General features: G+C 41.6%; 1 protein-coding gene across 1 annotated transcript in view; it reads left to right on the top strand.

Annotated features, from left to right (window-relative positions):
* The first annotated feature begins 1,622 nt into the window (after nucleotides 1–1,622).
* Nucleotides 1,623–22,442, top strand: part of LOC150091118 (uncharacterized) — a 513,307-nt gene continuing 492,487 nt past the window's right edge. The window contains exon 1 of the mRNA XM_090382013.1: nucleotides 1,623–1,876. The gene's annotated coding sequence lies outside the window, so the exon portion shown is untranslated. The remainder of the gene's footprint in view (nucleotides 1,877–22,442) is intronic.

The following is a 22,442-nucleotide window of genomic DNA, read 5'->3' on the forward strand; positions in this document are numbered from 1 at the left end:
TACCTTGTATACATGTAATAAAGTGACAATAAACAACTAGCAAACATTTTCATGTATTGTAATACCCTAATGTAAACTTTTCAGTTAATGAAATGTATAGTAGTACTGTAGTAGCAGAGGCATGTGATGCAAGAAAGCAAACTTATGTAGCATCAGCCAAAAAAAAAAAAAAAAAAAAAAAAAATTACAAATATTGCTCCTCTGCATCTAAATAAGCTTGGTTTTCTCTTTCGCTCTCGGCATTACTTTTCTTCCAAACAACTGTTCACTCTGTACAAATCACAAATCCGCCCTACCATGGAATATTATTCCCACATCTTGGCTGGTGCCCCCAAAACCTCTCTTAGACTTCTATATTCCATTCAGAAGAGGGAGGGCAGTTAGGTTAATTAATGGCTCATCTCTAACAGAGTCTCTCCACTCGCTGTCTTATAGAGTTTCTGCTGCATGCCTTTTGTACAGATACTTCCATGGGCACTGTTCTTCTGAATTGGCTTCTATAATTCCCGTTCTCTCTTTCAAAACAGTCCGAACACGTGCCCCCACCAGCCAACATCCATTTACTGTCCAACTTCAAACTTACAGAACCAACTTTTCATCTTCCTCGGTTATTAATTCAATTGCCGTTTTCTGGAACAACCTTCCTTCATACGTATTTCCTGAAAATTACAGTCTACAGAGATCAAGTGTAATGTCAACAAATATCTTCTTTCGTTTTTACGGTACTAAGTACCATAGGTTCTATTACCTTTCGTGTTTGGGGTTTTCATAATTAAAAAAAAAAAAACAAAAAAAACCAAACATACTTTTACAAATTAGTATACTGTATGCCTAATACATTTCATCTCAAACAAATAAAAGACGAATAAAATACGTATAATAGAAAATATAAAAAACAATTCGTACTTAGATTAGTGGAATGGTTTGTTTATCTTTCGTTAAAAAGTGCTTCCTCTAATCAACAATCGTCTCCAAAAAAAAAAAAAAAACGAAATGTGTCCCCAGGGGTGTGCCGCGCCCCACACTTTGGGAAACATTGCTTTAAGTTGATACAAAATAACACATTAGTAGATGTCTGTAAATGAAAGAAAAGGCAAACTCCTGACAGGGTATTAATTTTCTGGTAGATAGAGATGCTTGTGACTACTGTTTTTTCCAACAGCATATGTCATTTAAAGACGTCGCTTCGCAAAACAACAGCTGACTAGTTCGCCGTGTACAATCGGCGTCTGGCTAATTGATCTTGTCCATATTTTTAGTTTCCACACACCCAGCTGAACGATAATCACATTGGAAAAGATTTCACGCTGGAAGTGCTAAATCGATAAAGACGCGGACACCCAGCAGCAGCACGTAAAAATGTTATGAAGAAAAAAAAGTTTACTCTCTCTTTTAGCCCAGATGATTGCAAAAAGTACCTCACATCGTCATCGCTTGGTTCAAGTTTCGAATTCTAATCTTTGTGTGACTGCGATATAGCTGGTGCCTTCGTGTGTGACGTCACCTCTGATGAAAAGAACGTTTTCATTAGTCCCTCTTCTCTCGATACGCACGCCATCTATTTCAATCTCTTCCCCTTTTCTGATGCAGTGGATTCATCCAACACTTCGCAGACTTATCCAAATCTGCAGTACGAAGCAAACGGTACATGTTAAAAGGTGCGAACGCTTTCTTCCGTTTTATCTATGACGGAGAGCTTGGAGAACAAGAAAGTATACCAAAGTCATGGTTCAAACGGATTGTTCAGTGCATTGCGGAATGTGTAGCGGCTCGCGGTGCTCACGCAGGAATTTACCTTGTTCTTTTCTCCTGCCATATGGCTACACGATGAATGAAATAGTCTGGCTTCTCGAATTTTAGAGATATCGTCATGACGGTAAGTTGGTTGGAAAACTTAAGACTAGTAGAGATTTATTTCAGTCTTGTGTGAATAGATTTGCTCAAATTGTCAGAAACTTCAGTGAAGACAGAAAGAAAGTGATTTTTCTTTACTTTATAAAGGTGACGATAACAGTCAAATACTGACATGTTTAGCTATTCTAGTTAATGATTGGAATTTTATTAAAATATGGAAATAATTAAGTTCAGGACAACAGCTTCAAACTACGAAAGCTTTGTAACATTATTAATCAGTTTCTTACATGTCTGGCATAGTCTTTTTCTTTGAGAAAACTGGGTTTACTATCCAATTTGCCATTGAACTACTCTCCATAACTAAATGAAGTTTTTGTATCTTGAGGCTTTTGCCCTGAACTTAATTATGCCACTTTACTTTCAATGTCCCAGGTCTTCATAATGCCCATCTGTCTACCGAAGACACTCCAATCAGAGTCGCAACCTGGGTCTGGGCAGTCATACACTTTTTAAATAATTGAAAAAAAAAAAAAAAAAAACAATATATTTCTCCATTGGGGCAGTGCAATACTTAGGCAACTCATGGCGAGTGGCTCCACAATATCAGATAAATGCACTAAGTAGCAAACCCAATTTGCTCAGAAAGAAGTTATGTACGATAACATTCTTTTTTTTAAAAGTCATTCTCTCACGGCATCCATTAGCATGTACTTTATGTGGCTGCGTTAAGGTTAATTTTGAATTCATAGATAACATTTAATGCATTGGAAACGTATGTCTCTTACATATGTCACGATAAAATTGTTTTAGGATTCGTAGATTGTTTCACTTCCTGATTAGAAGGAATTAATTAGTTTCAGCATTTTGAGCAGATAGTGGAATAGAGCAGACATATTATAATAAAAGGGACAATTATCGTATAATTGGGGGTATAAAGAGACTACGACAAACTTCGTTTTTAAACAGTAGTCAATTCAACAACTTTATTTAATAGACATTTCTGACAAAAGGTGTTTAATGCACATATATTCGAATTAGCTGTACAGCAGAACTGTTTATTTTCTTATTTAGATTGAATATTTATAATATAATGTAATTACATTCTTTGATACCAGATATATTGGAAAATTTCATACACTAACATAAAAAATCAATTTCTGTGGAATACAAATTAGCATTACGTGATAGCCCAATTTTTGATCCTAATGAGGTGTGTAGTTTGATCATTGTTTATATCCTAGAAAATTAATTCAAATTATTATTTGAATGGCATTAAAATTTTGTTTGTTGCTCATATCCGTATAAGTGCACTTCATTCGTAGAACGGTGTAGTCTCGGGGTGATTTGCATGTTATGCAGACTACTCTTTGCCTGAGATCGAGACCTCATTTGAAAAAATATAATATTATTCTTCTTGAAAAGGGTTGAAAGATGGGAAACTCGAATGGTGTAATCAGTAGAAGGGTGACCGTATGAGGAAAGATCTGAGAGGATTACCAAACAGAACGAAGGTGGAATTTTCATTGTTATAAAATTCCAGAACTTGGGGTAATAAATTCAAATTAGAGGGCGATTAGATTACGCTGTAGGAAGTTCTTTTAGCCAGGGAGTCGTTCATTGCTGGAACAAGTTGCCCTCAAGTATCTGACAGTTTAAATAAATTGAACTGCCGAATCCCGTTCGAATTGAATTCGAATCCCGTCGATGAGGCGAGAACTTTTAGGGGCTTTTTTCACTCCGTGACTGGGGTTGGTAATTTACAAAGACTGATTTACAATGGATTTTATTTTTATCACATATACTCTCTCATTGTGTATTAGATTGTCGCGTCTATACGTTATGGTCAGGAATTGAACGTACTCTTTCATATATACACCGATGAGCCAAAACATTATGACCAGCGAGTCGCTGGTCATAATGTTTTGGCTCATTGATTTGCATAGGTGTCAGGTGTTTTTATATCAGGACACTGTATAAAAACACCTGATACTGAGCTCCGTTAATCAATGTTACATCTTGTTCTTCAGATGGGGAAGGCAGCGGACTTAAGCGAATTTCATAAAGGCTAAATTGAAATGGCCAGACGACTTGGTCAGAGCATATCCGAAACGGCACGGCTGGTGGGATGCTGGCGGTCAGCCGTGGTTAGTACCTACCGAAAGTGGTCCGAGGAGGGGAAACCCACGAACCGCTGGCGAGGTGTTCATCATCAGCCATTTTCAATCCACTGCAGGATGAAGGCCTCTCCAACAACTTTCCAGTTCCTTCTGTTTTGAGCACTGGCCATCCATTTACTACCCACAAACTCATGAATTTCATCTATCCATTTCCGCCTTTGTCTTCCAGGTTTTCTTCTAGCTCCTCTTGGATACCATTCTGTTATTTTCTTAGTCCACCTGTCATCATGTCTTCGAGCTATGTGTCCTGCCCAAGACCATTTTAGTTTTGATAAGAATGTCCTTTACTTGAGTGCTAATCCATGTGGCGAGGTGTTGGACGATCACAATTCATAGATGCTCGAAGTGAGCGAAGGCTCTCCCGGATGGTACGTGGCAACAGAAGGGCGAATGTGGCACAACTCGCCGGTAATTAGAATGCTGGTGATGGGAGTAATGTGTAACAACACACAGTACATCGAACCCTGCTGAAAATGTGGCTGCATAGCCGCTCTGAGCACCCATGCTAACCATGGTTCACTGGCGACAACGCCTACAGTGGGCACGACAGCATCGAATCTGGAACTGGAGTGATTGGAAGAAGGTCGTCTGGTCCGATGAATCACGTTTCCTGTTGCACCATGTGGACGGCCGGGTACGTGTGCGTCGTTTACATGTGGAAGTGATGGCGCCTGGATGCACTGTCGGATGAAACAAGCCGGTGGCAGCAGTGTCATGCTTCGGGCAATGTTCTGATGGGATACCCTGGATCCAATCATCCATGTGCCGGGCACTCTGACGTCTACCATCTACCTAAACTTGCGAAGAATATAAGAACCTCACCAGATTCGCATAGGAACTCTTTGCCAGAAGAAGAACCCCTTCTGCGATCAGAAACTAAGAGCATACTATGCCTTGTAGCAGACATTAAACTTCGACAACAACCGGACTTTGAGCAAATACACCAGCACTGAAACCTAAATTGTCTGACCCAACCAACCTACTTGAATAAGACGCACACCACAGAAATGATGGGCTTACTGGATGGAAAAGGTTCTGGACCGACCTCCCTGATGACGTTAACAGAATAAACGGACCAGACCCCTCTGGGATGCAAAAGACAATCTACGAGACACTCTACCCTAGTCGGGTATATAACCCATAAACATGACTGACCTCAACCTACCTGGATGGACCCATGGCCCATGATTGACATAGGAGCAATGGCTCCGACTGCTTCGTTGGACCTGTATCTTTTCTCCACCTTGAACAGCAGATTTGCTGCCAGTGTGACAATTGGCCACCCGAGCTGGGCACTTTCCTAGCTTTCTTTCCACTTCCCTGGTAGGGGGGGAGGTGACTGTTGTCTTATCTCCTACCCTCCTCGCCACCCCCATTTTATTGGGGGTTGCCTTCCCTTTTGACCCCATATTTCAGTTTTCCCCCCCCCCCAGTCTTTAGTCTTCCTCCCGCACTCTATCTGTATACAAGTCCTACACGTCCAATTGTTTGCCAAAAGTTTTGGCCTTTAAACCTAGCGTTATTACCCCCCCGATGCGATAGATTTTTTTTTTTTTTTAAGGTCGTAGCCACTGAAATCACAGGAAATTAGGTGGCAGGACCTGCTAGAGTAAATAATTATAATGCTGCCATACCTGGACTGCCTCCACAGGGATGAGTGCAGGCAACGTTGGGCCTCAGCATGGGTCCAGCGGCTAAATGGCGAGAACAACAACGGTACATAACACTATACATTAAATATCCATACACTTTTTAAATTTCTGGCCTTTCCAGTGAACTGGCACACCTACAAAATCACACTGCTCAATATGGCGGCCTTAGTGTCCGGATACGTTTTATCGCGCTACTGATTTTTAATGGAATTTAGTAGTTTAAAATGTGCATATAGTTCAAAAAAGTGTTCAAGCTGAAAGAACTTAATTGGAAGATTCCCTAGGTGAGACTATTTTTATATTCTATTGGGAATTTAGTAAACTACCAGCGTTTTTATCTGTGTCCTTTGTTGCCAGACCTACAATGGTCACCATGTGGCTGGCGGCAGGGCCATAGAGAGGCACTGATATATACAGCAGTGGCCACGTCAGTAGTTTGCACTTGACTGGGGAGGTTCCCAAACCGTGTTAAAACCGAGCAGGAAGTTTGCTCACCAAACTGTGCTGATAACTGCTGTATGTTATATTATGTGTATATTAACTGCTTTGTGTATATTAAGCCAGAAGCAACGAATTCAGTGACTCCCACCCCCTCTTGCCATAAACTTTGCCTGGCTGACTGCGAACTCCTTACATATGTATTCCACGGAATTACTACTAACACCATCGCCTCCGGCGTCCCAGGAAGTCCCTATGGGAAGTGATCCTGCTCTTCTGGGAGCATTTTCACACTAGGTTATTTTTCCCCCTTAGTGACCGAAGGTGATAGCACAAAACTTCAATAACTACCTGTGTGCCTTCAAATTCAACCACAGATTTGTGGAAGACATCGTCCGACAGAATTTTCAGTGCCCTACCAGATCATTCCAACATACGCCCGATAAACCGAAATGTCCCGGTTATCCGGAATTCGCTAAATGGAAGGGAAAACAGAAAATTATGGAATCCTTGATGCAGTCACAAAGTGACCACCTCGACATGACTGACGAGTCACAAGACATGGAAGACACCCGATCAGGGGTCTCTCACGCCAAGCGAAAAAATAAGCGAGTGACCCGCTCCCAGACAGTCTAGAGAGCAGCCCGACCACACAGCATCTCAAAGGGAAACAAACAACGATGACAAACAGGAATTACCCCTGAACCACCCTCTTCCAGAGGGCTCCGTCTATGTTGTTGTATGTTTTACGGCGCAACGGCAGCTATAGGCCATTATGCGCCAAAAAATGGTAGGAGGTAACAGGCTTCATTAAAAGTGAGATATGTGCATTATGTGAGATTTAAGCATTATATTCTATCATAGCATTTTATCCTTTTTAGGAAAGTAAAAACTGCATCAATATCAGATCTGTCGTCTAATATTTGTTGCAAAGTAGGTGTGATTTGGGCTACATAGTTTGATAAGAAGGTTGTTTGCCGTACTCCATTATAGAGAGGGCAGTCGACAATGACGTGTTGGACTGATTTGAGCATGGCAGTTTGGACAAGAAGGCGGGTCTGAGGAAGAGAGAAGATAAAGGTGAATAAGGTGTATATGTCCTCTTCGTAATCTTGCAAGTGTAACTTCTTTCGGTTCGAGTGGAAACTAGATGGCCAAGACTGGAGTTTCGGTTTAATCCGAAGGAGTTTGTGGCCTTCTTGGTTTTGCCAGATGGTTTGCCAGTAAATCATACTTCGCTTTGTTATAAGACTTCTATAATCGGTGAAAGGAATTTTGAAAGATTCATCAATTGGTTGCACAGTAGATTTGGCTGCATGGTCAGCACTCTCATTGCCAGGTATGCCAACATGGCTAACCACCCAACAAAATTTTATTACTTTTGTGTTCTTAGCTAGATGAGCCAGCAAGTTTTGAATATTACCAAGTAGGTAGTTATGATGCTCTCTTGGTTGCTGTAAAGCGAGAAGGGCACTCAGAGAGTCGGTAAAAATAATGCTATGGGTAAACTGTGCAACTTTATAGTTTCTAGCGCCATTTGAATGGCATGAAGTTCAGCAGTAAAGATACTGCATTCTAAAGGTAACTGATTAGAGATTATAGATGATGGAAGAACAACAGCAGCACCATCAACGTGGTGATCCATTTTGGAGCCGTTTGTGTATATCTTGGTATAAGATTCATATTTCTCAAGTAGAGATTTATGAAGCTGGTTTACATTCTGTGAAGAAAGAGTACAAAGTACTTTACTTTTCCCCCATTCTTGAAGGGACAGATCACAGGTGGCAGGGCAAAAAAACCATGGAGGAGTCTTGAAACTAGTGGTGGCTATTTTAGAAAGGTCAAGCTGCCAATTATCAAGTAGTGAGCAAAGATGTATGCCAGCGGGTCGATTTATTGATGGATAAACGGCATACAAGTTCTCCCAATCTGGTGTAAATAGATGTTTCCACGATGGGTACAGGAGTTGGCTCTTTATTTTTATAGCATAATTTAGCAGTAAAATTTGTCTTCGTAGAGCGAGTGGGGGATCGTGAGCTTCAGCGTACAGGCTCTGCACAGGAGATGTGCGGAAGGCTCCAAGCGCAATGCGAAGGTCACTATGGTGAATAGGATCCAAAGCCCTCAAAATACTTGGTCTAGCAGAGTTGTAAACTGGTGACGCATAGTCTAACCTTGATCTTACAATAGCATGATATAAATGGAGTGTTTGACGGTCAGCACCCCATGTTGTAGCTGATAATACTCTCAAAATGTTTAATTTCTTGAAACAGGTGGCTCTAAGTTGTTTAATATAGTCAAGAAAGGTCAATTTTTTTATCTGAAGTTAACCCAAGGAATCGAATGGTAGGCACAACAGGTATATCATGGTTCCCCAGCTTTAGAAGTGGGTCAGGGTGGAGATCACGTCTTCTACAGAAATGAACTTCAACAGTTTTTTTTTCAGGTGATATGCGAAACCCGTTATCTGTAGCCCACGTAATCTTATTAAGGGCTCCTTGCAGTTGTCTCTCAATCATTCTCATGTTCTGTGAGTGACAAGATATACTAACATCATCTGCATATAAAGTAGTAAATACAGTGGCCGGAATGACCTTGGTAATTGAGTTGATTTTTATAATGAATAGAGTGGCACTTAAAACTGAGCCCTGTGAAACACCTTCTTGGATGAATTTTCGGGAAAGAGTGGATTGAATACGGACCTGGAAGGATCGCTGCTTCAAAAAGTTCTGTATGAATCTTGGCATATTACCCCTGAAGCCTAATGCATATAGATCACGGAGAATTCCGTATCGCCAAGCTGTGGCAAAAGCTTTCTCAACGTATAAATAAACTGTAGTAAAGTAAACTACAGCGTATAAAGTAAACTGCGAATCTGGTTTTCCATTTGTATCAAGAGGTCTAAAGTTGATCTATCTGTATGAAATCCACACTGCGATGAATTGATGAGATTGAATTTACTCAGCACCCAGGTGAGACGAGAGTTTACCATTTTTTCCATTATTTTTCCCATACAGCTGGTGAGGTCGATAGTTACGCGGGTTGATTGGATATTTGCCAGGTTTTAATAATGCTATGACATACGAGTGTCGCCAGTTATCAGGGAAAGTATTTTCTGTGAAAACCCGGTTATATAGCTGGAGAAATACATGAAGCGACTTTTCGCTCAGCTCTTTCAACATGACACAGTGAATTCCGTCAGGTCCAGCAGCACTGTGGTTCGAGCTGTTAAGAGCCAGCCATAGTTCAATTATGGTAAAGAGACAGTTGTACATTTGATGGTGGTCTGTGTTAAAATTTAGGGTCTGCTTTTCAGCAAGGGACTTTAATTTCTGAAAGTTTGGGGAGTACGACTATACGGCAGAGGTTTCAGCAAAGGATTCTCCGAGAGTGTTAGCTATGTCTTGAGGTAGTGAAACATCATTGCCGTTTATATTCAGTATTGATAGATGCAGAGGAGGATATTTATTATAAATTTTTCTAATATTTTTCCACATGGTTTGTGTTTTAGCGGATCGTGTAATAGTTGAAGCAAACCGTTTCCATGACTCTCTTTTACTTGCACGCTGAATGCGTCTAGCATTGGCTCTGACTTTCTTAGCGTACTAGATTAGCAGCAGTAGGGATTTTGCGAAATTTATTCCAGGCTTTATTTTTCTCTCGTTTAGCTTGATTGCATTTATTGTTCCACCAGGGTTTTGATCTTATATTTTGATTTGTGGACACTCTTGGTATTGCTGCTTCGGTGGACAGCAATATTTGATTTGTTACATAATCAACCGCATTATTTATTGACACATTTGAAACAGCTGTTTTTTTTTTTCCAGGATGGCTAGTTGCCTATATTTTACCCAATCAGCTTTGGCAAATTTACATTTGGCAGTTTCATTATGACAAGGTGGTGAATTTGATTCTACATGACAGACTATTGCATAATGGTCACTACCCAGTAAACTGTCATGAACAGACCAATCAAACAGTGGAAAAAGGACTGGTGAGCATATGGAGAGATCAATTGCTGAGCTTGACCCAGAAGGTAGATGAAAATAAGTGGATAAACCAGTATTCAGTAGTGTCACATTAAATTTATCTAAAAGCTTTTCTAGTATTTTTCCTCGTTTATCGTGTATTCTATCACCCCATAGAGGATTATGTGCGTTAAAATCTCCCATGATGTAAAAGGGAGGAGGGAGCTGAGATACAACAGTTTCAAGATTAGTGTAAGAAATGTCTTGGTTAGGGGAAAGATATAAGGAGATATGGTAAAATAAAAACGAAAGAATATTCGAGCAGCTACTGCTTCTAGATTTGTTTGTAACATTAATGGTCGGGAAGGGATATTGGAGCTGACTACAAGCGCAACCCCTTCATGAGCCGAATTGCTTACATGAGAAACTATCTTTTCTGTAGATAACATGATGTTTAAGTGAGGTAGCAACAGAAGCCGTTAAGTTAGTTTCTTGGAGGCAGAAGGTAACTTGGTTATACTGGAGAAGGAGATCCCGAATGTCATCAAGATTGGTGCGATACCCTCTACAATTCCATTGAAGAAAACTGGGCATTATTTGGGTGAAGTGTGGTCCTCGGTTTCTGTCCGAGGTACTGTTGGCTTATGGTGACCAGATTTTCTTTTCAGGAAGTATGGTCTTCCTGTTTCCATCTCTTCTTCTGGGAAGAGATCGAGAACGGAGTCTTCACGGTCAGTGTTTCCTTCCATTTATATCGAATCAGTTTTAGTAGTATCACCACTTTTTGAGTACATTGGGTTATTGGTAGAATGCAGAATAGTGATTGGTGTGTTAACAGCCTTGTTTGATTTATATGGTTTACCAGAAAGGGGCACAGCTTCCAAAATTGACGAAACCCAATCTGACATTGATCTGTCTGGGGGAAACGTTACCTCAGTTTGAGTACCAGTCGTTATTGTTCTTTGCACAGTACTGGTTACCGCAGTTGGCTTTTGTACTACTTCAGCGAAGCTGGGTCGTGTGTTAAATTGAGCCTGTACAGATTTTTTAGCTTCTTGGTACGAGATGTTTTTTTCGGCTTTGACCTGTTGAATGTTTTTTCCTTTTTCCAAAGGGGACAATCTCTGGAGTAGGTAGTATGTGGACCATTACAATTTGAGCATTTGTGCTGCTCTACTTTGCAGTCGGAGTGATTGTGCTCGCGTGAACCGCAATTGGCACAAGTGGCTGAACCTCTACACACGTTTTGGGAATGCCCAAATTTTTGGCATTTAAAACAGCGTGTAGGGGTTAGGCATGTATAATTTTATTTGACAATTCAGATAACCTGCTTTGATGGATGCTGGAGGTTTGGGACTATGTTAGTATTATATTCCGATTTGGAACTAGAGCATTGTCTCGTTTTGTGTATATGCGCTTTACATGCGCAATTCCCTGGTCTTACAATTCATTTTCCAACTCTTCTGCTGAGAGATTTATGAGATCCCATTCAGCTATCACACCCCTGGAGATGTTTAGAGTAGCATGAGGGGAGACAGTAATCGATAATCCTCCAAAGGATGTTAGTTTTTGGAGCCGTTGTGATTACCGTTCATCTGAGACCTCAACGAGCAAGTCGCCCGATTTCAGACACTTACTTGTTTTCGGAGATCCTATTAGATTTTATAGATATTTCTGAATTTTAAAAGGCGAGAGACTACCAAGAGACTGTTCTTGAGTCGAATGCAATACAAGGTGCATTGGATGCCTTCTTTGTACACTGTTAGTTTTTTGACGTTTGGCACTGTATGATTAGTCTTCTATCTGATGAGCAGCCATATTAGGATCCCTATGTCCTGTAGGGGAAATCATTTCGCTCCTTTTAGCCCCGGAAAGATAGCTTTTCTTTCCAGGTTACCGGCCCCGCCACGGGGAGGCAGGAGCAGTGCCACAAGGGTAACCAAGCTGGTGAGTTAGTTTGGTTAGTAAAATTAACAAGAAACAGAAAGGTGAATTTTCTTCCTGGAACTCTGCCTACTTTTTGTAGTGCAAAAGTTTCTCAATACAAAAAAATAAAGAAAATTGTGTTTAAAACTTAAAGACCTATTTGCTTTGCACACACAATATATAGATCGCTTGGCTACACTAATAATCGCTTGGTACCCGGGGGCCCTCCTTCTATGAGAAAACATTCATTTTACAAACGGCCCTTGAATATATATTTAAAGAGAACCCTAATAGAATCTCCTCCGGACTGAGGTCTCAAATTGTGACAATATTTCACAAAATGGAGACAATTCTCCATGATACACACTTAGAAAGTGAGAGATTTGCTACACGGCTACAAACCTATATGGAATGTGGGGCAAACAAAATGCCACAGCGCGTCCCCACATATGTCCAAGCACTGAGGAATATACTAAACGAGGCAGAGAAAACAAAGTGGAAATCCAACAAAAGAAAGTATTATTGAAAACTCCGAACATCGTCATACTGAGACCCACCGGAGAAGAGAGACCCTCCAGTGAACAAATAAAGCAAAAAGTCATAAACAATCTCAAAGAGGACTTCGAAGACACTAGGATAAAGTCTATCCGGAAAAAATGAAGTCCTGGTATCGTAATTGAGACGGAAAGCAAGGAGGAAGCCGAGGGGATAATAACGAACCCCAAGCTAAATGCCCTGGGACTCATGGCAGAGACCCCAAAAAAGAAAGGCCTATCAATAGTTATTTCCAATGTGGATCAAAATGTACAACCACAACAACTCACGGAAGAAATATATAGAAGAAACCTAAAAAGCTACCTACCGAATCAAGAAGTGGCGACACTTCTGACCCCAAAATACAGAACCCAGTCCAAAACAAATGGAGGATATAACTGGACAGTTGAGCTGACTCCGCCCGCTTGGCAGGTCCTAAAAAACCAAAGCAGGATTTTTGTCGAGTGGCGCTGCCTCCGTTTTAGAGAGCATGTGGCCATACCGACGTGCTTTAGATGTTGCAAATATGGCCACACCACTCACACCTGTGCCCAAAAGGAACCAACCTGTGGCCACTGCTCAGAGAAGGGACATGATTTTAAGAACCGCCCCAACAAAACTAAGGAACCCATCTGCACCAATTGCAAAAGCCTCAGAATGGATCACAACCACTCCACCCGAGACTCAAACTGTCCCACTTACCTCAAGGTAAAAGGCACCTACCAACAAAGAATCGATTATGGGAATACAACATAAAAATACAATTGCGGCGTACTAAAGATACACCAACTAAACGCCCACCGAGCTCGAGCGGTTGTTGAGCAGGTACAACTCCAAGCAGATGAGGATAATGCCGACATTATAGTCCTAGAACCGTATACCAATCAGAAACCGCTCAATTATAAAATTGTTCAAAGCAACGAAGATGCCCCCCTGGGCAGCAGTACCAGTAAGAAATCCAGAGATAACGGTTACAAAGATACCACAACTTTGCATGCCCTGGGCAGCCTGTGCCCATATAATATGCTCCATAGGGAGCTACTACATAATAGCCCTCTACTGTAGGCCTGGAGTAGAAATCGACTTTGCCACAACATATCTACAATCAGTACAGACAACCCTGGCAGGGCATAAAATCTTGATTGGAGCGGATGTTAACTGCCGATCACCTGTCTGGTACAGTGCCACACCGGACCGCAGGGGAACCTCAAACGGATGGAATAGAAGACTTCCTAGCAAATTCAATATTTACAGTCATAAACCAGCCGTTCTGCCTTCCAACGTATTGTAACATGCTATGGGAAGAAACGATCGACATAACTTTAATGTCCAGAAATATAGATACAAACGTAACCCACTGGACTGTACAAAATGCGTGGACTACGTCTGACCACCGAACCATCACTTACAGCATACAAAGGAATCAGGCTAGAACAGTCACCACTAAATACCTGTCAAACAGATTCGCAATAGGGAAAGCAAATTGGGACGCCTACTGCAATGTTCTTATCCACCCAAGGGAGACAGTACATGGAGGACTTGGACAGACGGGAGACCGAAGGCAAAAGGATAAACCCCAGCCAGTTCGCACAAGATATAACCTGCATAATCACCAATGCAGCGGAAGCGTCCATGAAAAGGAAAACTCCGATGACGGGAGTAATGCCATGGTGGACCCCGGCGCTGCAAAGAATGAGAAGACAAGTACAGGATAAAAGCAGTATCAAAGGGCACGAAGAACATGACCCCAGGAGGAAGTCGCGAAACTGAGACAACAATATAGACAGATCAGAAACTATTAAGAAAACAACCTGGGAACGACTTGTCCAAGTAACGGGAAATACTGAACCCTGGGGAGTGATGTATAAAATCACCACAAACAAACTCCCCAGAGGCGAAGTAATGATCGCAACAAAGACGGCGCAGGGAACACTCATTGAACATGGCAGGACTCAATAAAGAACATACTCAGCAATGTAATCCAAGACCCACCAGGTATACTAACAGAGGACCAGAAAGCCATCTGTCAAGCAAACGAAGAATGAGACCCAAAAACTAGAACCCCCTTTCACAGCCAACGAACTACAAGAAGCGGTATCACAAACCAGGAACAAAAAGTGCCCTGGCCCCGATCTCATCGAGCCGGAAATGGTCAAAAAGCAGCGGAGGTTATGCCGGACCTCCTGCTCCGACTATACAACACCTGTATCAAAGAGGGCCAGTTCCCCACCAGCTGGAGGACGGCCAATCTAAAACTGATCCTCAAAAATCGAAACACACACCAGGAAAATCCCAATTCATATAGACCCATAGCCTTATTGTCGACACTTAGCAAGCTTTACGAAAGATTATTACATAAAAGGATCCACAACCACTATAATGAGGCAAACCTGAATTCACCCAAGCAACACGGCTTCAAATCGGGATCTTCGACCATAGATGCCATCCAAGGCCTAATCACCAAAGCGATGCAGTGTATCAAGAAATATTTCCTGGTCATAGCCGTCGACTTTGCTGGGGCGTTCCACACCCTCTGGTGGCCGAGCGTCCTTTGCAGGCTCAGGGCAGCGAGAACACCAAGCAATTTGTACAGGAGCATCAAAACTTCTCTCGGACAGAAACGTCCAAGTAATAACGCCCTACAAAGAAGTTGATCTGGCCGGTCTGCAGGGGCTGCCCTCGGGGATCTGTCCTGGGGCCGCTCCTGTGGAACAGTGTTCGACGAGTTCCTCACCATGGACCTGGGGGAGGCCCAGGCCTTCACAGACGACCTCCTACTGACGGTCGCGGCGGATTGCAGACAGAACCTTGAAACGCTTGCAAACCAAGCCCTTGAAACCTTGCAGGACTGGGCAAAACTACACACACATTAACAATCTCGCCAACGAAGACGGACTCAGTACTACTGAGAGGGAGGTTAAACCTTATATGACCACCACAAATCAAGCTGGCAGGACAAACAATCAAACTGTCAACGCAAATTAAATATCTGGGACTGATAATCGATCAGAACTTATCATTTAAACCGCACCTAATCTATCTAAAAGAGAAACTGCGGAAATACACGGCGCTCGTTGCCAGAGCTACACGCAGGTACTGGGGGCTAAACAGGAAAACCCTGTCCCTGTATTCAGCCATCTTCATCCCGATAATAACATATGGATCTCCCATATGGTACAAGAAAGCAGGAACAACAGTGAATAAAAGGATAATCCTTACAGTTTTCCTCCGACCACTCTGCGCTTTCAATGGAGGTTGCTCTTCGAAGACAGACTGCCGATCAGAACTGCGGCACACATCAGGGTAATGAATCAAAGTTGATATTTTCCACAAAATATATTAAATCCGAGGTCATCTTGCAATGCTTAGCGCGATACAACTTTCAAAGTCTACATAAGATGTCCACTGAAGAAGCCATAGACGAGATTTCGCGGTTACTCTTGAATATCGCCCGTCTAGGAGCAGCGAAAATATTAAAGATCTCAGACAGAGCGAACTCTTGGTTCACTCCACAAGTTAAAGTTATGTTTAAAAAGAAGCAAAAGCTATACCGAAAGTGGAAAAGAACTGGACACCCGACTGATCGGACAACGTATAAATGCGAAAGGGCAAAGTTCATTCGACTGAAAAGACAAGCATACTTTGAGGTTATTAAGGAAAAATTAAAAAAAGGAAAGAGAATAGTTAGCAAGAAAAAGAACAAAAAAGAAATGACGGACCAGCTGTTTAGAGAGTGGACAGAAGTCACATTCGGAAAACCTTTGAATGAAAAGCAGAAAAATTGTGAGGAAAACATCCGCGAGATGCAGAAAATGATTGAAAAACTGATGGATCCCACTGGCACTAACCGAACTAGAGATAGAAACATATTACGTGAAATTAATATCAGCAGGGAAAACTTAAAGGAAGCTATTAACTCGCTCCCCAATAAAGCAACGATCGGGCCGGACCAGTTCCCGCTATTCATGATAAAAATATGTAGTGCTTACATAATCGACCCGCTCCACCACCTCTTCCAAAGAATACTAACTGAGGGGGTTATCCCGAAAACATGGAAGAGATATTACGTAAAACCAGTTCCAAAAATAAACAATCCTAAAACCAGTAAAGATTTCAGGCCCATCGCAATCGGATGCTCTCTGCAAAAAGTTTTTGAGAAAGCAATCCTCAACACCGTCAATCAGCACTGCTTTGGGGACAGGCCAGAATACTTATATTCTGTGCTTCCTCGAAGGTCGACTATAACAAATTTAATGGAGACTCTACTCCGAATACAGCTAGCTTTAAACAATAAACAACAGTTGGACATCGTTTTCCTGGATGTAGCAGCAGCCTTCGACAACGTCTCAATTCCAGCTATAACAGTAATCCTCAAGGAGTATTTCCTCATTTCAGGAAGCACTTTAAACATTCTCACTAACACCCTTCAAGAAAGACAAATTATCGCAATAAACGGGAAACAAACAGCAACTTACTGTATCTCTAGGGGAGTACCTCAAGGGGGCGTATTGTCCGCCACCTTCTTCGCAATAGCACTAGCCCCATTTTTAGCTCAAAACTGTGAGCAATTTATTACATATGCTGACGATTTGAAATTTTTTGTAATCTCCAAAGAACAAGAAACTGCACACCACCTATCAGAGGAAGCAAACAAGGCAATCAGGAAACTAGAAGAATATCTGCACTACATTGGCCTGAAAGTTAATGAAAAGAAAACTGCCCAAATGACCTTCACCAATAAAAAGAAGAAAAATGAAATTACGATTTTCGTGAACAATACCAGAGTCCAAAAATCTCCCGCACATGTTGACCTTGGCCTTAAGTGGGATGAAGGATTAAACTTCATACCTCACTTCGAATACATTAGGAAAAAGACATACGCAGCACTCTGGAGCACTAGACAAGAACTCGCCGGTCTCCGAAGCCCTCATCTCATGATCCAATACATCCTTAAATGCGTTACACCGATTCCGTTGTACGCATCGACTATCTGGTCATCGGCCCCTGAGAGAAACATCAAGGCCTTCTTAGGAGTAGAATATTGGCTCCTGAGATGGCTAAACAAGATCGCCGGGAAGCCGTTTACCATCTCAAGAGCGGTCTTGTCTGCCAATCTGGACATCACACCCTGGAAGTATATCATCACAACCAGAAACATCTTAACTCTGGCAAAGCTACTAACGGAGAGAATAGATTCGCCGAAAGTGGGAAACGTGATCACTCGCCCCCGGATGACACGACCGAGAATAAACAGAGAAGAACCAAGTCTCAAGTGCCAACTGACTCAATTGGACTCTCTGGGGAGATTTTTCCCAGCAAATACTGTGAATTATTTTAATGATTTAAATATAGATGCAGAGAAACTATGTACAGACAAAATGTATAGGACAGAAATATTTGGTAATGTGTACCGGCAGGTACAAATATAATAAGAAGACTAATTTAATAATTTATATAATAATATTTAGCATTTAACAACCATTCGCAATTAATCCATTAACACATATTCTGTGTTTTGTCATCTCCAAATATTGTAAATAAGTTCATGTAAATATGCTTGTAAATACTGATATAATGTAACCACACCCTCTAGCCACGTGCTGTCCATGGGTGTCTCGTAAGAGAAATAAACAGATAATAATAATAAAATAATGGACACGATCCAACGCAACATTAACAAGAGCATGTAACGCGGTTAGTACGAGTGCCCTACAGGTCCTTGCGGGGACCCTACCCTGGGATTTAGAGGTAACCCGCTGCGGACTTATGTATCTACTAGCCAAAGGAACTCAAGCCACCTACAACGGTCTTACCATTGACATCACCAATAACAGGAAAAATGAGAAGCAAAAATAGTGGACCACCTTGTACAAATTTGGCAGAGGAGATGGACAGACGTGGAAAAAGTAGCGATAACAAAAAAAAATTATTCCCCAAATAACCAAGCTGTATCCGAAGTCTCCCCCATGGCTGTACTCAGGCCTAAACACTACTTTTCTACTCACCAGCACGGGCCTTTCAAGGCCAAATTAAATGCCTTGGGCGTAATCGAAGAATCACACTATCTCTGCAGCGAACTAGAAACATGGCATCACGTTATGCATCAGTGTGAAATATACGAAGTCGTCAAATGACCATGACAATTAAATACACCCCTAATACCCATCTCCTGGACACCAGAAGAATTTGCGGCCTTTAGTCGCTTTGCCCAGGACGGCTTCTCCAGAAGAAAACTACAAATAGCCAATGATTGATGACCATTGGAATATGCCACCCAAAGTTGAGAACGGAACGCCACCAGTTTAAGATAACAGAACCCAACTGATAGGGAAGAAAAAAAAAAAAAAAAGCTATCACACAATCAGAGAAGGATGCTGAACCAAAGAAAGAGGAACACAAGGATGCGGCATGCCCCATGAGTGATAATGAAGAGAAACAGATGTGAGAAGAAACAGATGAAGAGAAACAAAGGCCATATTGGAGGCCTGAAGAGGGCACTCTAGCCCTCTTCACCTATAATTCCTAACTCCTCGGGAGGAGGAGGGGACGGCCACACGGTCCCCCCCTTCTCGCCATCCCCTATTTCCTCTCTGGTGGGGCATGGCATGCCCCACTGAAACTGGGGCCGCCTTCTCTATTGGCTCCATACTTCTGCCTTTCCCCCCAGTCTTCACGCTAGCGAAAGTACCACACATCAAAACCGCCATACGCTCAGCATTAGGCCTAAAAAAATTAAAGCGATAATACCCCCACGTCAAAGCAAATAATAAAAATCACTTTATTTTATTTTCTTGATGACCATTGGAACATGCCACACAAAGTTGTTTTTTTTTTTTTTTTGGTCCTAGCCACCGAAATCTCAAAAATAAGCGGCAGGACCGGCCAGAGTAAGCTAACTCTACTGAATTTCTGGCCTGCCTCCCCGGGGCGTAAGTGGGGCAACGTTGGATCCCAACAGGGATCCAGCGGCTAAATGGCCAGAAGAACAACGGTACACGACATTACACGATCCAAGATCCATACACTTTTAAATCTCTGGCATTTACAGTGTACTGTAATACACCACAACGTAAACTACGCAGAGATGGGGAACCCCTGGTGGCGCTTGACCCTAAAAGCACTTACTTACACACTACCTACAAAATCACCCTACAGAATGAAGAAACTTACAGAACCCTGACTCAATTTGCAATGGACCTATTTACCAGGCAGAAAGCGCTACCACCACCTTAGCATCCGAATCAATAGGTCATAACAACCATGACTGCCAACTGTTGCTGCGCATCATTGAGCCATGGATGCTAACGCCTTGGGTGAACTTACACAAGACTTGACCAGAACCTAACTTGATCCCTCACATCTCAAGTAGTCAACTGGTCTCCCCACTTGGTTGGGACAATACTAGCAGTGCAATCAAAGACAGGGTCCACACATACCTTGACAAATTCCTTATCATTGATTCCTGGACCAACTTCTCCCGACCAGACGAGACACATCTCATCAAGAAGAGACCTACCATCGATCTCTGGACTTGACCATCATATATTGGACTCCCGGTTTTGACCGTCCCACTATTCGTTATCATGGAGTACTGGACCAGCCTTCAGTCTGGATGCGACACAGACTCACCAAATGGAGTCCCAATGACGACACCTGGACTAGACCTTCCTGAACAATGACCCGACCCATCCACCATAGCAGCACTGACACTGCTGGATTCCCACCAAGTGTCGGCTCCAACTGACTGGCCGTGCTAGCTGTACCTACCCTGCACTTGCACAGTATCTCTCTCTCTCTCTGTTTTTTTTTTTTTTTTGACTTTCTTCTGTTTCCTACCATCCGTCCTTTTATCCTCCTCCTATTTTTCTCCTACACAATGATTTTTTTTTGTGGGGAGGTGGTTTTTTTTTTGTCCACCCCACTCTTCTCTCCAGTGAGGCACTGGGCATGCCACACTGTCATCAGGGGCCATCTTCCCTGTCGGCCCCCTTCTTCTGTTTCCTACCTTCCACTCTTCTGTCTTCCTCCCTTACTTTTCTCTTGCACAACGTTTTTATATATATATATTTATATATATATATATTTTTTTTTTTTTTGTGTTTTTATTATTTTAGTTAGTGTCTAATTGATTGTTTTTAATTTGTCCCTTGCTACGTTAATGTCATTGCCGTGGGCAATTGGACTATTATACGTGCTTGATATATATTGGTTTGATTGCTTAGATTAATTAAATTTTGGTGTCTATTTTCTATAGGGTGTTAGGTGTATCCTGAACAGGAGATTTGGTTAGCTTTTTACCTATTCCTAGGGGTCTGTGGTGGTGGTGTTCAAATTATATAGTAACTAAAGAAGTTAATTCTAATTATTTAACTTTAATTAATAATATTAATCAATACTAACTAACATTCCCTTACCTGGTCATCTATCCGCTACTTCATCAGGGGTTTTGAGCGGTTCGATAGCCAGTTTTAAGGGAATGTCTCATAATTACCCGTTTCTGTTAACTCCTTATCAGTTTTGCCTTATTAGTGAGATTATTTTTCTCTTTTAGATTATTTAATTCATTGAAAAAGGATAGCTTCATGTCAATTTGTCTTTCAGTTTAATTTTAATTTTTGAAAATTTTTTAATACTTAATTTGGGATTCGGCAAACTGGTAGAGGAGAAACAAAGCCCAACGGGTAATTATCGGAATAAACGAGTGGAGCTATACTTATCTGTCCGGTCCGGTGGTGGTCTTTCAGTAAATGAGGGGTTAGCCCTGTTCATTGTTTGTTTTATCCTTGGTTTGGTTTTGAGTGCGCAGTCGCGTCTATTGTTGCTTGATATTTTTGCAAGTCATCCGATGAGTGGGTTGATTCCTACGTCAGCCGGGGTGGGGCTGGGTTAGGGGGGTGTTGTTTCCGTTTTAACTCCGTGGTGAACATTAATTTGAAAATTACGTGATTTGGTTGTATTTTATTTACAAGCGTTATTTTTTGTTATTTACATAAGTTGGTTTGCTATCCCTTTGGACTGGGCCGGTATAGCTTTTCTAAGGCATAACAGCCCGTTTTGTCCTCGGGGATAGCTATTTACATATTTACAGCCTCCTGTAAAGTGAATGTTACCTTGCGTCTCGTTACACACAAATTTATTTTTTATTTTGAAGGGTGGGTTAATATAGGAAGCCGGATCATAGTGCGGTCAGAGGACGAGCCTCCTCTGAGCGTAAGAGATCCGGACCTTAATTTAGGTATTTTGATATTGATATTTAATTTTTGTTATTAATAAGTGTGGCCGCTTTTATGTGGTGTTTGCTATAATTGTAGGGTATATTGTTGTTTGTGAGTGTTTTTATCAGTTTGTTAATTGCTTCTGTTGTGTTTTCTGCATTACTGCATATTTTTATTATTCTGGTTGTTTGGTTCCTAATTGTGTTTCCGTATGTGTTTTGCAATGTTGCTATCCCAGTGGATGAACTTTATAGCTGGGAAGTTGAAGTGGTCTCTTTTGTCATAATGTTTAGTTTCGATTTTGTTATTGTTGATAGTGATCTGGCTGTCTAGGTAATATGCTTGTAATTTGCTGTTTTGGTTGGTCCGTTCTATGCTGAGGTCGGTGGGGTATATTGCTTGGGCTAGTGTTTCAAAACCGTCCTGGTTGATGACTAGGACGTCATCGATATATCTAAATATGTTGATTTCTTCTGTTATGTTATTTTCGAAGTGGTGTAAGTATAGGTTGGCAATCGCACTGGAGCAGCACGATCCCATGGCTATTCCTCTGGTCTGTAAATAGATTCTGTTTCCCATCATTACGTAGTTGTTTTTGACGTTGAGATTGACTAAATCGTTCCAGTATTGTTTGTTACAGTTTAAACTGATTTGGTGGTTTTGAAAGTAGACTGTGAA

This window comes from Mastigoproctus giganteus, chromosome 1, assembly GCF_048544385.1.
Source record: "Mastigoproctus giganteus isolate SK-2022 chromosome 1, ASM4854438v1, whole genome shotgun sequence".
In the NCBI taxonomy this organism is placed as follows: domain Eukaryota; kingdom Metazoa; phylum Arthropoda; class Arachnida; order Uropygi; family Thelyphonidae; genus Mastigoproctus; species Mastigoproctus giganteus.